Raw genomic sequence first — 18,662 nt, forward strand, 5'->3', positions numbered from 1 at the left:
AATTGTGCAAACTCATAACAGCAGTTTCATACATTTCTGGTGTCACTATATGAACTACTGGCTAGTTTTGAATGTAAGCACCATGATGACTTTATGGGTTTTGATGGAGTGATTCTCTTCTATTTGTTACTTGCAGCATGGGGAAAAAAGTATAAAAGAAAGGGGAAGTTGTGTGACTGAGACATTTGGAGACCAAAGGAAAGAGACAGTCTTCTGATAAACAATGTATTCAGTAAGTGTGTTAGCAGAAATTATGGAGGAACTGGAATCAAGGTAATTATATGTAGTATAATGGAATATACGGAATGGACGGCATTATAGGTAGCTGAGAAGAAAGAGAGAATAACAGTCCAGATAAAACACCAAAGCCAAAAGAAATGATGTTACAAAAAACAAGGTGAACAGTTTTGAGAAAACTTTCAGTGGAATAAGTGGAAAACCCTATTAACAAGAAATTGCACATGGAGAAGCAGCAAACTCAGATCAGACATGTACATGGGACATGACAAATGAAATGATATACTATAATAGGATGCATCTCTTTCCCTAAATATTCTGATAGAAAACAGAAAATGTAGGTTCTCAACCTGTTCCCACTAGAGATACCAGCAGTTTCTCATGTACTGGGGGATTTGGTTCAGATCTGTAATGCGCAATGTCCTTTGGAGGACCACGAGCTGGTAGTGTCCGCATGCCCTGCTCATTGTAGGCTGCAAATCTTGGCCATTCAAGGGGATGCAGCAGGATCACAAACACAAATGCTATGCTGCAGGGAATTTGGCAGTGAAATTTCCCTCTCCTGCAGCTGCTTGTATAGGAGGAAGTGATCTGGGCTATAAATATGACTGGATGACTTTTTATTTGCTTGGTAACTACTGAACATCTAGCTACATGGTAAAATGCATGCAATTGCAAGATAGTTGCAATTAAAGAGTAAATTATGATGACATACGTTATTTCTCAATGTCTAAACCATGGTTGAAGGTTACATAGCAATTACTTTTGATCTCATTAAGAATAATTACTAATTACCAAGTACTCTGAGGGAAATGTGATTACTGTGAAGCTACCTGGTATTTTCCCAAGGGAACTCTATCTAGTTACAGACTATGTATGCCCCATTACTTAAAGCAGCACATAAAATACCATTTTATTTATGCAGTACAAGCAAAGCAGGCCTGTTGAAAGTGTTTAATGAAATATTTTGGCAAAGACAAAAGCTTTGCTGTGACTATACTACCGAATGCTTACAACCTCCTTTAAATCAGCAGTTCTTGTGTGGCATCTAACATACCTCATTTTTTAAAGTAAAGCAATAGATGTATTAAAAGAAAATTAAAAACATGTCAGTTCTCTTTACCCTTTTATGATGCACTAATCAGAGAAAAAAAAAAAAAAAAGATCTGCAAGACACACACTTCTAACTAGGAAATGATGAAGGTGAGTGTGGAGTAAGATCACCCTAGATGGCTGACCATATTGTTAGTGTGAAGGAATACAGATCTACCTGCCTGACTTTGCCAATAGCCTTCAGAACGACAGGAGATGAAGCTGGTATTTCACACTGGCATATTTGCTAAGAGCCTGTGCTGCTGTGAAAATGACTTCTGATATAGGAGTAGGACGCACCTTTCCATTGACTTTCCACTTTGAATACCTCTATAGATTAGAATGAGAAAGATGCTTTTGTTATTATGGCAGGGCCAAGAAATCTCTGCTAAGGCTCAGGACACACTACATTAAACAGCGTGATACTGTAATGATAGATTGTTGCCTCAGCCGACAGACCCACATGAGGCCTGACAACCCATGTTTGTTCCAAATTCCAGAATAGTTAGTTTATTACCAATGACATTTATATGGGGGAAGATATTCTGTACCCCTCTTTATGAATAGGATTTGATAACATTTCCTCTTATTTAATATCACTTCTTGGGTTTGACTCTGTCATATTATTATTGTTTTAGAAGATGCTATTTAATTGTCTTTTACTTCTGCCTTTAGCATTTTAGTAGTTTGGTAAATATCCTTTGTACCACTCAACTTTGTAAGTAAATACCTATTTTTATCTATTTATGTATATATGTATATATGTATATATGTATGTATGTATGTATCTATCTATCTATCTATTTATATGTTCATCCAGTGCTTTGAGAAACATGTCTTCTATCACCTGATAAGTTTTGTTTTACATCAGTGGTATCTTGTAAGCCAACAGATAAATGTGTAGAAATTCTATATGTTGTGTTACCAGTTCTCACGGCTATCTCCTGTTCAAACTGGAGCACATACCTCCTCTGAAAAAATACAGATCTTTCAGGACCACATGGATTCACTTTTGAAAGTGTTGAAACTTACAATATATTCGTGTGTCTTTTATAAAAGGTCTGTGAATGCAGTCTTCTAAGCATTATCTGATTCCTAGCTGCAGTTGTGGACTTAAGTACTGCACAGGTTACATTTCATTTAAAAGATTTACTTTTGTTCTCCTTGCTGTCAAAAATCTTTTTTTCTGGTCATTCATCTGGAAGAAGGTTTAAGTCCACAGTTTCACATCAGTGGTGTTTCACTTTTCATTTCCTTCCCCCCTGAACCATAACCCCATATTAAAATAGGCCCGCTGTCCTCCAAACACTCAAGGGCAATGTGCTGGATTTTCTGTACTTACCATCCTACTGTGTAGTTCTTCATCAAATGCTTCTCTCTAATCAAATTAGATTACCTCCAGCATGTTATCCTTGTCTGCTCTCTGTTATATCCTTGAAAAAGTACAGTCAAGCTTGTCAGACAAAGATTTAATTTTTATAAAACCAGCCTGAGTATTTTTTTCTGTCTCAGATTTTTTGATGTTTTGTGATCTCAGAATTTTTCCTCTTTTTGAGGTCCAATGTCCTGTCAATTGGATTTTCCTTTCTTTTTTCTTTTCTTCAGCTTTGCTTAATACTGACAAGACTGACTTAGTTTCCATTTAGAGAATTACCCAGTTACACTCAGCAAGAATTTCTGCTTGCTATTTCCTTCCAGCTCCAAAGGCAATGACTTTTTGAACTTGAGACCTTGGCTGGATTCAGTGATCAAGTGCAATGCAGATAGTTTTAAGAATCCGTTCTCTCACTGAGAGGCTGAACACATTTTACTGAAGCTACTCTGCACTTCATGCATTTGGGTCTTTAATATTCTTAATGCCTGAATATTTACACACATTGGTGTAGGACATAGGCACTTTCCCCAAGTGAAAGGGCCTGATGCCAGTGTGAGTCAGCACATTAGGAGCTGGTGTGATTCAGTAGCTTGGACTACTCTGAAAAAGTGGACCAGAATAAACCTCCCTTCCTTACCCTTGCTGTGAATAGCCTTCCCTGTTGTGCTGCCATGTGAGATACATTTTCCTAGTTAAAATAAGACTATATATTATATTTTTGGATAATTTCCTAGAATAACTCTTTCAGCGACTATTGCAGAGGAGTTTGGCATTAAAGGGAGCTATTCTGCCTTATTATATAGAGCTCCATTGCTCAGCACATGAAAGTATGCATTTTGCTTGTAGCTGATGAGTAGTGTCTTTCGAATCAGTGGAATTATTGGGTTCTTAAAAGTTACCCAAATGTTTAAGAGCTTTACAGACTCCCAGCCTAGGTAAACACAGTGTGCATCTTAACAGGGAATCCAAATCAGAGCTCAGTTTCATGCCTTATAAATCACACCGACTGCATTTATAAACACAATTTACTGAGCTGCTCTTTAGTATAATGGCTTTATATATTAATCTTCTAAAGCATTCATGTGGTGGCTTCTTTTTTGTGATACAATTATTATTTGTGTTTCTTTGCCTGCATTAGTGCATTGCTGAGAGGCAGCAGTTATGTTTCCTTAAGTACCACACATTTAATAGCAGAGATACTTTCTGAAGACAAAGAAAAATAGTGTTGTAAGATGCATCCTAAAAAATGAATAAAAAATGCTACACTAGACACAATGTATTCAGAATTCTGAAACGTATACACAGTCACTTATTTGGATTGCAGGTATATTTGGCAGAGTGAAAACCTACAGGTTTCAGGAATTAAGTCCTACCCAGTAGATGGCAACAAGACACCAACACTTGAGCCTACACTTAAAGCACAGCGCAGTGAAGATTTTTGCGATGTTTTATTTATGAAAGAAAATTAACTTTGAATCTTCATGTTTTGCCTCAAGCAATATAAGCAGTAAACATGATTTTCACACCAATAGGTAACAAATAGTTTTCTTAACAAATTAGATGAACCCTGATGTCTGGTTTCAGATTACTTTAGAGCAATGGGTATATAATACATTTCTCTTACATTCAAAATCTTTTTGTTTTACACAGGATAAAGTGAAAATGACTGGAGATGTACTGTGACGCATGAATTATCTTTTGGACGAAAGACATTTTGGCTTTTAAAGCTTGTTTTTAATACATGTATAAACCTTTTTTTTTTTTTTTTTTTGTCTGCCTCATGGTGTTTTGTTTTCTCATATCAGCTTCCTAGATATTATCTCAATATATTTTACAGACGTTGCTTAATTGCAGCTCACAAGAAGTACCCCTGTGAGGCATTGCCAATCTGTAGTGATGTATCTATACTCATTTTATAATAGGGAAACAAGGCATTGAAAGAGGACTGACTTGCTATAACAGTGCCAGAGTAAGAGTAAGAAGTGTAACCCACAATTACAGACTTCTGCTTCTTTGTCTTGTCCATTAGAGATGCTCCTCACAACTATCCATGCCTGTCCTTACATACCTGATGGCACTGCAATACAGCAAATATAATTGCACTTGTCTTCATAGGTCTAAAGTTTATTGCAGCCTGTTTTGTACAAAAATGCAGAGAAGGCAGGTTGGAGAGGATGCTCTGCAGATCTTTTGGGACTGGATAGCTTTTATATTGGGTTACATGATTAGGGATGGCTGGAATCCAGTCTTTCCTTTCTGACTTAACATGAGAGACTTATTGCATTTACTCAGGGTTTTAACTGAACTGAACTGAAGTGATCAAAACCTTATGATGACAGGAATCCCTCTCTAATTTTGTGAAATACCATTTTCCACACTTTTCTATAATTTCTTTTTAAAATTGGTATTTGTTTAGAAAAGACCCTGTTCAGTCCCTGAAACTGTCACCACAGCTGTTTGTTTCATTTATTTTCTTTCTGAATGAAAACATCATGGGCTAGTGTACAACTACACAAAACTTTCTTTTAGAGGAGTCAGCTGGCTTAAGGTCTCTGGCCACTATACAGGAAGCTGGGACATTACCTTCAGAGACATCAGGGAATGAATGTCATGTCTGAGTTGTTTTGTTTCCCTGGATACTGTTATTTCACACTGATTCCTCCTTTAGTCCAAAGAAACTGGGAAGCTTGATATTTTCTATAACTGGCAGACAAGCAAGGTACAAAATTATTGTATATATCGTTAAATAAGTGGAAAAATAGTGAGCCTTTTCATGTTCAATTTAACCCTTCCATTCTTTATGCTCAGCACACTGTCTTCAGGGCATGATTCCTAATGCAAAATATTTTTAAGAATCAGGATTACAACTGCAGCTCTTCTTGGTAAGATTTAAAGGAACTTTCTAGCAATTCTATTATATGGCTGTTTCTTTGAGGAAAGTGGAATGTATCACACAAAAAGACAACTACTGAGTTTGCAGCAAAATCAGCTTCCTTATGAAATATAATGCTTGAGACTCTGACTTAATAAAATGCTTTAACAATGAATATCAATTGGCAACAGTGATGCCTCTATTACATTCAAATGGATAAAAATTCTCTAAATTTTTGAGTGAAGTTTTCTAGTCATTATGTGATGCCTGAAGGTGAATTTTCTTTTTAAAGTTTGAACAAAAACTGTGAAGTCATTTGTAACTTATATCCCAAAATGAGATTCTGCTAACATTAAAAAAAAAATATATTGCAGTCTTGTTTTGCTCTTTCTAAGTAAAAAATGGATAAAGATTTAGACCTGAAACTTAAAGTGCCTACTGTGGTGGTTTTACCCATCTGGGCAGCTGAGCTCCATCACAACTGTTCTCCCACACCTCCTCCTCAAAGGGCAAGAGGGAGAAAATGTGCTGAGAATGGCTCAAGGGTTGAGATAATGACAGGGACACCACTCAACAATTATTGTCATGGGCAAAACAGACAGTGTAGGGAGATTAATAAAGTTTATCACCTATTACTAACAAGCTAGAGCAGTGAGAAACAAACAAACAAAACAACAACAACAACAATTAAAGACACCTTCCCCTCCCTTGTTCCACTCTTGTTCCACCAAGTGGCAAAGGGAAATGACTGCTGTCAGTCCCTGACGCTTCATCTCCGCCACTAATTCATGGTCCCTCTCTGCCCCTGCTCCACGGGGTCCCTCCCACGGGATGCCGTCCTTCCCAAACTGAGCCTGCAGGGGCTGCCCACAGGCAGCAGATCTTCAAGAACTGCTCCCACAAGGCTCTGTCCCACCGGGTCCATCCCCCAGGAGCAAACTGCTCCAGCACGGGTCCCCCATGGGCAGCAGCTCCCTCCCAGGTCCCCTGCTCCTGCGTGGGCTCCTCTCCACGGGCTGCAGCTCCGGCCCGGGGCCTGCTCCTGTGGGGGCTCTCCATGGGCTGCAGCCTCCTCCAGGCCACATCCACCTGCTCCACCGGGGGCTCCTCCATGGGCTGCAGCATGGAGATCTGCTCCATGTGGGACCTATGGGCTGCAGGGGGACAACCTGCTCCCACGGGCCACAGGGGAACTTGTGCTGTGTGCCTGCAGCACCTCCTGCCCTCCTGCTGCACTCACCCTGGGGGCTGCAGGGCTGCTTCTCTCTCAGTTCTCACCCCCACCTCCCAGCTGCTGTAGCACATCAACTTTTCCCTTTCCTTATCTCTGTTCTCCCAGAGGTCCAACCAGTGTCGCTCATGGCTTGGCTCTGGCCAGCAGCAGGTCCCTTTTGGAGCTCTCTGGATCTGGCCCTGATCTGACACAGGGCAGCTGCTGGGCTCTGCTCACAGAGGCCAGCCCTGCAGCCCCCCCGCTACCAAAACCTTGCCATGTAAACTCAATACACCTACTTAACTAATCTCTGATGAGAAGTAAGTGCTTTAGTGACTAATGAAGTACTGACATGAAGAAAGGTAACCATGGCATGTTTAAAATAATAGCAGATTTAGAAAATGCGCTGAATGTTCAAATTCCAGTTTTCACTGCTGTTAGCATCGCTATTGCTGGTGACTGCTTCTTGACCAACAGACCTCCTGGACTTGGTCTAAATTATTAGCTGAAAATGGCTCAGATTAGCCAGGGATCAGACACAGGGCCCTGACTGATCAAAGACTCACAAACTTCATCCTGGCTCATGAAGCTCTTTTAGACAATAAAGACCCCAAGCACTTCAAATTTAGAATTGAGCGTTCATTATCTGAGGAGGTGAATTTTGTCCCTGAGGGCTGAATCATCGACTTCTAGGGCTGAAGACTTGAATGTGAATTATTGAGAGCTTTGAGAATCCCCTCTGAGTTAGAGACAGAAGATTTGTCAAATATCCAGAGACTAAGTGTATAGTTTATTGCCAAATATATTGAATAAAAGAGGGTGATATTAGTCACTGTTAAACATACAGGTAAGACACCTGCTTAAAGGAAAGTTAAAGCTTTTTAACTTGTTTATTTGGAATATATATTTATTTTTTGTAGAAATATTGACCTTTACATGTAATGATTAGGGTGCTTACAAGTTGACTATTTTACAAAATTATGAACTTTGGAATATTGTTTTTGATGACATTACCTCACTGTATTAGAAGCAAATGACAAAATCTGACAGTGTTAGTGTTGAAAATCTGAAGCCTGACATTGAGTGTGAATAGTCTTCCACTTGGTTCTGTGCAGACCTTAACACCTCCAAATTACCTTGGAGTTTTGTAAGGGTTTCCCCAGCTGAGGTGCAAAGACATGGGGTAAGAATCTCCCAAAGAGCCAAGGGAAGAAAGAATCAGCAGAAAGATGAACAAACATGGTCTTGAAAATGTTTTATTTGGTCCACTTTTGACAACACAGTGTAAGATTTAAAGTGGTGCTGACGATCCTTTTTAAAAAAGCATGGACTAATGCTGATGTTACCATATGTCCAAATTGACTTGGGAAGGTTTGTGCAACAGCTTTGTGCAATGGCTGAGAGTGAAAGCTTGCACTAGACTCTTCTACACTCTAAGCACAAGAAATTTGACTAAATCTGACTGTCTTTCCCTTATGGTAAAATAATCTTTCTTGTCCAATTTTTATGTGGTGGAAAGTAGAAGGTAGTAAGAAGGAATAAAACCAGCAGATTAAAATACATCTTGTGGATGAACATGGGGACATTCTTTCTGGGTAAATATTCTGGCTGCTGCAACCTGTTAAGGTAAAGGGAAATATACAGAAGACATTATACACAATATAAAGACATTATAAAAATGTCTTAAGTTTCTTCCATTCAAATGTCTCAGTCTCTTTTCTTTGGTTCCTAGTTTATCTCAGATGATGACAGGCCACAGCAGTAACTGTTCCTGCTACTACAGTCCCTCAGGGGCTCTGGGTTGTGGGCTGGCTCTCTGGTCTCCCGCTCTGTGTTGCTACACCCCCAAATGTTGTTTCATTAGTCATCTCAGTTTGTAACATGGGCTAATGGAATAGGTGAACCGTGTTGTGGATATATGTGAGATACAGATGAAGCCATGGAGGAGACCTTGGGGGCTGCTCATTAGTGAGCATTACTGCTGCACCTCTACAAGTTTGCAGGGAAAAAGATATTGACTGCAGAATTCCAGTGCTAGCCATTAAAATGCACCTGAAGATGACCATCCTGCTGTTGCTTTGAATTACTTCATGCAGCTTGCCGTGGTTTGTTAGTCAGAAGGAAAACACCAAGAAGAAAGTCTAAATTAGTCCCTGGACAACACAAATGCAACTATACTCTAGCTCATATGTACTGATTTCACACTGTATTGCCTAAGGATATACTGAGTCGTAGCATGAATTCATCCTGACTCTGGTTAAAGCTGTGTCTTATTCCTACAGTCATAAAATTCACTAAGTGAAAGGTCAGGCATTTTGTGTGGGAAAACTACACGAACTGGTTTTCTCCATCAGGAGTGCATCCTAGCAGTCCTTCCTAAGACACTTGGAATATGATGAGAAATACCATCACAGCCTTATTTTTGTGTTTTTAACGCTTGGAAAAGCATTTCCTAATACTAACTGTTGCTGAGTTTTCAGCATGATTGTCACTGTGCATGAAGCAATATTTATCCAAATCTGTTTGCTTTCTTCACTCTAACTAGGAACATCCTCAGCTTTCCTGTATCCCCCTTTAGATTAGGGGGTACATTGCAGGCCATTGTAAGGTCTCCCCAGAGCCTTCTCTTCTCCAGGCTGAACAACCCCAACTCTCTAAGCCTGTTTTCACAGGAGAGGTGCTGCAGCCCCTTAATCATCTTCATGGTCCTCCTCAGGACTCACTCTAATACTTCCCTGTCCCTCTTTTGCTGGGGCCCCAGAGCTGAATGCAGGGCTCCAGGTGGGGTCTCACGAGGCTTAGGTTTAGCCTTTTTTTCCTTCATTATGGAAAATAGGAGATGCTTTTTGTCACTATCTTAAGGTATTGTTTTGGAGTAGTTCTCCTGATAAAATTTCATGGAGAGTTGCTCAATGCAGAGACCCTGTCTGGACAGAAAGGACATTTAATTATTTCTTTGGGAGTACTCTGTGCTCTCTGTCTTCAGCCTATGTTGATCAGAGAGCTAAATCTGCTCCCATTACAGCTGGTGAGGCCAATACACTATTCCTTTGAAACTCTTTCATTTCTTGTACATATGCACAGATGCTTTTATGCACATACCTAACTGAAGTGCCAGGTTTGCAGCATGAAGAAAATTGAATTTGAAATAATTCCTGGTACAATCGCAATTCAAAATGAATGTTATCCAAAATGAATAACACTGCACAATGTTATTTGAATAGTAATGGCTCCCACAGAGGCAGTAGTTTTGGAACTATGTTATTAACAAGAAAGCTTGAATTACTACCAATACCTATGTATTTGCAATATACTTAAAAATGTTGCTGCTTCACTATTTTTTACACTGTTTAAAAGATGGTTGAGATGTCCATGAACTGTGAACCAGTCTTCTGGGTAGAGTTTTAATTAAGAGGATTGTGTGGAAGTGAATTTGAAGTTAATAAAGCAACCAGAGATTTTTTTTTTTTTTTTTAGTTTAATGTAAATGTTTTATATGCATGCCCTATGGGGAAATAAAGAGAAAAAAGGCACAAGCTATATAAATATAGCAATACAAGGAAAGAAATTGACTCAGCTCTCCCTCCGCTTTGGAAAGGAAACCTGATTATTTGCAAATGTGATACTAATATCTGCTTGAATTTTCAAGTGAACAATTTGCAATAATTTTACCTAGTCAGTTATGCATGTCACCCCCAAAACAGAGTATGTGGGCTTAGTCCCATCAGTCCTTTATGAGAAAAGGGTACATCATCTACATTTCAAAACCTGATCTCATAGATACAGATAACTCAGATGAGTTGCTCAGAGTCTCACAGGAAGTCTGTAGAGAGCCCAAGAAGACAACTGGTATCCCAAGAGCTCTTATTCAATGCATTAATACAAGAGGAGCTTCTGTTGTTTTGTTCATCCATAATAACATGAAAAAACAAAAACATAACAAATGAACAAAAAACAAAACAAAAGCAAAACCAGACAGCACTTATCCACATAGTTCTTAGGCAATATTTAACACAGCAAAATGCTGTTATATTGTCTATTGCTAAATTTGGATTGATTTGTATTAATATTACCAGTACTGCTAGTGGAGATATTGAATTTTTACATTACTCTTCCAAGTATTCAGGTTCTGTTTTCTGAGACATTTATGCAATTGGTCATTTTTCGTTATTCTAAATATTCCTCTTTGGGGAACAATGTCCTCTCAGTTTAAAATTTTCATCATACATATCTGATTTTCAGCTGCTCTGTGACACAGTTGCAGTTTAAAACTTCAAGGCCCTTATCTATGCCCAGGGTTGGCTCAAAATCTCTCAGTAAAATGGACAGTTTCAGTGGCAACGACAGACTCTCCTTGAGTAGGTGCCATTCTCCAATATTAGGTGGCTGCAGTCTTGATCCATTGCATGGTCAACTTGGATTTGTGCCTCTTTCCACCTTTGCTGGTCCAGGGAAGGGTAGCAAAACAAATCTATGGAGTCCATCATCCTTCCTGTGGCTGGGTTGACCTGTGGCCTGAATTACCTCTGTAACAGGCAGGACAAAAAAATTCTGAGAATGGAGCCAAGATCCCTGCTGAAGGACCTTAGGAGCTTCCTTACTTCCTAGTGACATAAACCACTCTGCTGGGAATGGTCCTTGGGAAAATAGCAAAGGACTAATTTTGCTGACCCTGACAATCTGCTGTTGTGGGAACCTTCTGGCACCTGTCAGTAGCGTCTGATCCGTGTGCAGTTGGGTGTGAATCCAAGACTCTTCTCAAGTCCATACTTTGCATTCACTTTGGATATTAGTTTAGACTCATACATGTATGTAGGTCGGTCTCCAAAGGTTTTTGTAAGTGAAAGAATGAGGCATATTCAGCATTTTAGTCCTGACTTTTAGAGCTGTATTTTATTCTTGAAGATAGAAACATACCCAAGACAATTGAGTTCCTCTTTATGACTTTCTTCAGTAGTTAGTATTATTTCTGTAATCCCATCTATGCTTTCCCCCCAAAAATCTGTTAGGTGGCTTTTCAGCTAAGGTACCTCAAAAAGAGAAGGTGTTTTATGTCAGGGAGCAGACACTAACACTGTAGGTTGGGGGCCTCAAGTTCAAATGATCATTTATTATTAGCCTATCGATCTATCTACATACAGTGACAGATATTGTAGATATCCTTGAAAAACACCCATATGATTTCTGCATTGTGAAAGCAGATCATGTTTATATGTCTGCGTTAAAACAAGAGCATTGTTTCCTTACTTATGCTGGCTGGGTGAGTGAAAAAAGGAATGCAGGACTCTCAAACTGGCCATTGGCAGACTTTGGCATCCCAAGGGGACAAATGAGGGAAAGTCCTATTTTAAAGCTCCACATGTTTTTCCATGGGTTTCTGTAATTGGACTATCATGGCTTGCTGAAGTTTTTTTAATTCTCATAACATCTGTGGGCTCAAAACTGGGTCAAAACAGCAGGGAAAATCAAGCACACTGTGTCTAACAGGGGTAACATGGGAAGGAGGTAGAATGTCCTATAACTTCTGCCTGTGGCAGTATATGAGGTAAAGTAGTCTATTTTGTCTCCATCTGTAGTCAGTGCAAATGTACTGAAGGGGATTCATGCCATCATAGGAGAAATACTTTGATGTGCTACCTACTCACATCAGCTATAAAGGGAATTAGCACAGAATGGATGCCGAACAGTTAAAACCAGACAAGAAGCAAAATATAGCCCACCCATAACTCTAACTAAGGGGAATTTAAGGTTTTCATAAAATCTAGCTTGTAAAAAAGTAACACTAAAGGAATCCATGGAATTCACACACCAACCTCACATACACAAAGACAGTGTTTTTTCCACAGAAGACAAAACTGTTTGCATAAGATAGATTTTTATTTACACTCCCACTAATGTGTAAGTTAGGCTTTAAGTAATTGTTTCTATTATGCAGGCTGACTATTCAAACAGATATTGCCCCAGCCTGATTTCTTTTGTTCAAAAATAAAAGAACAATCTCTTTGGATACATGCAGAGACCATCAGGGGAAGCATGAGAAGGACTGCAGTGATCAGGAAAATGCAAGAGCATAATAGAAGCAAGTTTAAATTTGATAGCACGTAAAGAAAATGATAAGCTTCTGCTTCTAAGCAAGGTGTCTTTAAGCTGTGAAGAATTTGTAATGGAATGACTGATACAGTGTTTTATACTCGTCCTTTGATTTCAAAATATTGCAAGGCAGAATTGATGAAGACACCTCTGAAATAGTGAAGAACTAAGTTCAGAGATGCTCTCTGTGAAAGCTGAAGATCGAAGCAGAGTGTATTAGCATGCTGCAAGTGATTGCTTTGTAATTTAAGAAAGGTGGTGGAAAATGCTTTAACCTGAATCCACGCCTTAAAGTGATTAGTATTAGGATAATTACAAAAACTGTAGACTATTAGCCCTTAAAAAAAAACAAGGAAGGAAAAAAAAAGAAAAAGAAAAAGAATAGACTCAACAGGTTAGTGTGCTTGTGAGGAAAGACAAACCACAGTATGTGCAGCAGCTTAGCAGATGAACAATAAGCATTAATATGCACAAATTTCAGTTTGGGGAGGTTACAGAGCAGACAGAGACAAACATTTTTCACTGAAACTACAAGTGGCAATTTTTCAGTACAAACTGAAACAAGAAATTCTGGTTATATATCAGGAATTTTTTTTCTCCTCCAGCAAGAGTGTGGACAAAGAGTGGAACAGGGGTTGGGAAAGTTTTTACAGTCTCTATACTTGGAGATAATCAAAAATCAATTAGATCAGACTATGTAACCTACACTAAATGGTTGTTTTTACAGTACCAGTTAAACTAGATGACATCTGGAGGTCTTTTCCTAACTAAATTGTTTGAGTGATTCCATGAAAAATGCATGAAAATTTACTAAAAGTTTGGGTGATCTGCCTATCCTGGTTTTACCAAAACGTATTTATTAGGAAAATGTTAGTTCCCTGAAAGGAAGGTAGCTTACAGAAGGGCTGTTTGCATGTATACCGTGCTCATTTTATTTTTTATTTTTTTAAGATTCCCAAATGCTAGAATATTCCTGTTCTAAAATTCAAAACAAATTTTGGATTCAGGTAAGTTCAAAAAGAGTATGTTTGGAAATGATCTCATGGTTAGGGCCATGCAAAGAATTTACCTCTTTGGCCTGGTCAGTTTTTTAAAAAAAAGAGAGTGAGTCAACTCTTACCAAAAAGAAAAAAATGAAAAAAAAATCATTTTTTTGAGGAAAGCTGAACATTTGGTATATGAACGTAATTCCAGATTTCAGCAAACTATTTGGGTGTGTATGTACTTTGGAAGAACGTTCTGTTTTGTTTGACTGGTCACTGAACTAGAGCAACAGTGTGTTTGTAGCAAGAGTAGAGCAGGAGGAGGTGGAGAGAAGGCAGCAGCATGTCGAGACTGCCTTTCCTCCTGACTTAGCTGTCTGGGAACTAGCCCAGACTCAGCAGACTAGATTTTCTTGAGGTCTCTTCCAACCTAGAAATTCTGTGATTCTGTGATTCTGTTTTCCAGTGCAGCAGGCCAGGAGCATGAGGAGGTGCCAAGTGACATCCTTCCTTTTGTGCAAGGTGTTGGTAATGGCTCTGAATCTGCAAACTGGTGATTAAGCTCATTATGAGGTGGAAAAACATCCAGGTTTAATCCCTGCTCTGGTGACTGGAAAAGTTTGTGTAATGTTTTACATTGCAAAACCAGTTATGAGTTTCCCTCAAACTTGTTGCTCGATCCCAGAGTGCCTTGTGTTGGTTGCAATGGTTTCCAGATGCATGGGGTTCCCTCCATCAGAAGAAAAAAATGAACTTGCACTAGTAGTATTTTGAGTGCACAAGTCTTTGGGAGACATTCAAGAAACAGGGAATATTTTGTCCTCATGGGAGTGTTTGCAAATCTAAGACTACCTTTTTTTCCTGCTTAAAAGTTTATGTTCCAGAAAAGACATTTTTTTTGCTTGTTTGTTTTGCAAATAAGCTATTTAGTAGAAATGCTTTTCACTGTGGTTTCACTTGGTCTCACTGGAAATACATTTGTACTATAAAGCAACAAAACTATTTGGAGCTTTTACTCATCTAGGTGTCTAGCTAAACTGTCCCCTGTGTGCCAGAAAGCCTCAGAAGCTGCTCGCTGCCCAGAAGAAATGAATGACACCCCATACTGCCACATAGCACTGCATACCTAGCTGCCATTTTGTCGTGATTATCCATCCCATAGTGATACTGGTTATTAGTCGTGAGCTGCCAGAGTTAAAAGTGCCAGCTGCTATTATTTTGACTAAACAGCCAGTCACTGGAAGAGGTTGTCGTAGGTTTTCATGTGAAGATTAAAAGGGGACTCGGTAGGTCTCTTGTCCAATCTTCTATTTGAGGCTGGGTCAGCACTGCGGTCAGACCAAGTAGCTAAAGCTGAATCTTGAAAAATACTGAGATCTGAGATCCCAGAGCCTCTCTGGGCCCCTGTTTCATAGCACAGCTGTCCTCAGGGTGAGCAGGTTTCTCCTTATATCCAGTCTGATCATGTTCTGTGTCTTCAAGGTCATCAAGGAGGCTGTCAGGCTTGTCACTGAGGTGTGCTGTGAGGAAATGGGAGACAACAGCAATTCTCACAGCAATGCCATCAGTAGAGGTCAGGTACCAGACAGTGCTGCCAACCTGAGGGGCACCAGGAGGAGATCAGTAGCAGTAGAGCCTCAAGCAAGACAGAGAGGTCAGGAAATGGGGAAAAAATGCCTGAAAGAAATGCTCTGGCCCCTGCCTCAGCCAGCAGTAGGGATCTGAGTCCCACCTCTTCTGTGAGCAAAGATGCTAAACAAGTACCCTTATCCAATATTAGGGAACTAATTTCCAGAGGCCAGGTGAAAGAAAAGGAGTTTGGGGAGAATATATAGGAGATAAAGGAGGAAGATACAGCAAAAATGCCCAGATATGTGTAGCGGAATAATTTTTGAATACAGAGAAGAAACAAACTCATAGGAAGCATCAGGACAGGAGGAAGCATCCAGGAAAAAAGGGAAACACAAAGCAGAACATGATGGAGAAGGGCATGGATGGGATTGAGAAGAGGTAGTGTGAAGCAAATTGAGACTGTAACACTCTTCATACTCCCTGCCAGTTGGACATCTGTCTGTTTTCCTGAGGGGAAAAAGAGAGGATGGTCGTGACGGGTGATAATTTTGCATGTACACAGAGGGTTTTCATCTTGAAAAGAAAAAAGGCCTCCGTCCTTATGTTTTAGGCTTTTTGTTTAATTACACTTAATGGTGTCTTCCTCAGCACATTGCACAATAGAGCAGCTGTCGCCAGAACAGGATCTTTCTACTTTGAGAGTTTAATGACCTATCATTTTTGCTTTGATGGTGGCAGTAGCACTGCACTGTTGTGAACTACTTATGATTGTTCTTGGTGACTTTCTGCCTTCTGTCTTCCCAGTGAAAATGGAAAAGTTGCTCACAATGTCTTTTGAGAAAGTTTTTTTTTTTTTTTTTCTTTCTTTTTTAAAGCTTGGCTGAGACAGCCTTCTTGATATGAGACTGCTTTTTGTGGAACTTGACTTCTGAGATTAGGGTGAAGAATTGATTACTAGTCTTTTCTATTATGAAATGCACCTTCCTCTGCCTTCATTATGAGTGAAAGAAAAGGTGAATAAACTTGGCTTTCCTAATGTGTAATAAGCAAGATTAAGAAACTTCTTTCTTTTACCAGGATTGAGGTCTACAGTCAATCCGTAAAGAAGTCCTGCACTCCTAGTGTCATGGCAAAAACAAATGAAGTGTTATTATATGTACAAATGAAACAAGTGCAAGGCAGTTATCTGCATAAAACCTCTGCTAACCCTGTACTGGAATACTGTGATGAGTTATGCTGTTTGTACATTGAAAATGATCTTGAAAGGTTGAGAAGACCAAACCACTTGTAAATCAGGGCTGTACCTTATGGGTACACACTATCTTTCTAACGCTTTCTAAATTCATAAAACAATGGCACGTAGACTGGCAACTGAGAGGAGATATATTCAAATAGGAAATAAAATGCAAAACTGTTTTTGCCAATAAGATTGAGTAGCTTTTGGATCCTTCCTAAGGGGTATGGTAAATTACAAATGTCTGTCTTCAACTCAAGAATAGATGTCTTTCTAAAGTCTTTTGCACTAATTGAATTGCAGGCTTTTGCATATGAGAAAAGGATTATTAACATTCTGGGATTTGTATGCTTCGGAGAGCACACGGAAGACTGTTAGTTTCTTCTAGCTTTATAATCCTGGCTTTGTTTACATTTTCAGCTGAAGCTTGGGTGTGGACTCATGATCAAAATATGATTTTCCCATTTTGAACACCATTTTCATGCCTGCAAGGAAGACAAACAAGACCTCTGATATATTAGTTCTTCCCCACATGTCAAAACATGTCTAGCGTGCTTGCAGACCCTTAGATCTCCTTCAACACCTTGCCATTAGGACCTCAAAAGAAAAAAAAAAAGAGCAAGTGGCGGCTCTCTCATCTGATAAATTGGTATAAGCTTTACATCTGAAGGGAAATTGGCAAGATTTTCTTTCAAGGATCTCCTCACTGTTAGCAAAACAGACACCTGATAAACTGCTTAGTCTGCCACATAATTAAAGCACAGCTATGTTAAATGATAACTTTCCCTCACTGAATTTCTGGAGCTGTATGTAGCACAAGGCAGATTTGTCCCTGGATTCTTCTGCATAATGTCCATTAAACTGTCTTGCCTAGGGAAGCATAAGACAGAAATACAGTGACTTATGTGGCATGCCTGGAGGGTCACAGTTGTAATGCCTACCTGAATGCAGCTTCATTGATGTCATCTTCTCTGCGTGAGTATTATTTTGTCAGTGCTGTGTGGTGCTTTGAAGACATAAAATGATACAGAAATGCTAAGTAATAATAAAATATTTATGAATTCTTATCATGTAACACTCCCTTTCCCAGGCTTTAATCACCATATGCGTATGTTTCTACTGTAATTTAGAGAAGAATTTAAGCACAGGTTTAACTCAAAATGTGTTTCTAGTCATTGCACCTTATATTTCTAGTTGAGCACATCTTAAAGGCTTCTTGAATTTGGTCTCTATATTTAACCTTGCTGCTCAATCGTGTCTCTGTTGCTAAAATACAGTAATTAAAAGAGTCATGAGATAGGTGGAGTTAAGTGAGAACCTGAAGTGAGGACCAAGTGAAAGCATTCTGATTTCAGGTGTTAATTGTTCCTTTTATGATATTTGACTTCGGTGAAATTCAGTACACATTTTTACCCTGGCTACTAAAAAATTTACATTAAACTTCAAAAACCGGCTGTATGGAAGCAGTATAACTATGGTTACAACTTCTACAATACTTTTGTCCTTTTTGTGGAGACAGTTAGTTGCTAATGATATAGAATTGATTCACATCTGACCAAGAATACCCTTGGAAGTGAACATTCTGTTTCTAACATCACAGTAGTGAACCCAAATCTCCCTGGAAGATCTTTGCCTGTGGACTGAAGCCCTCCCTAGGCATGTTGTTGTAAGACTGAGAAATGAGTGAGCTCCTGATTAAAGAACTCGGTATGGAAATGGTCATGTTAATGACCCCTATCTACTTATGACAGATCATTGTTGCTATAGGTTTTCCTGCTGATGACTGGCTATAGAAACAGAGACAAGTAAAAATGGACTCAGTCATTTAACTCCTTACAGACTGCAAATCATCATTCAGACACTGGTAGCATAACAAAAATATAGCAAGGTTGTTATAGGAGCTAAAATTTCATTTTTTATTTTGTATTTTTTAAATTGGGAAAAATATATATGATATTGATTGGAAAATTTATCTGAGCTCTAGAATAACTTTT

This window comes from Anas platyrhynchos, chromosome 1 (assembly GCF_047663525.1).
Source record: "Anas platyrhynchos isolate ZD024472 breed Pekin duck chromosome 1, IASCAAS_PekinDuck_T2T, whole genome shotgun sequence".
NCBI lineage: Eukaryota > Metazoa > Chordata > Aves > Anseriformes > Anatidae > Anas > Anas platyrhynchos.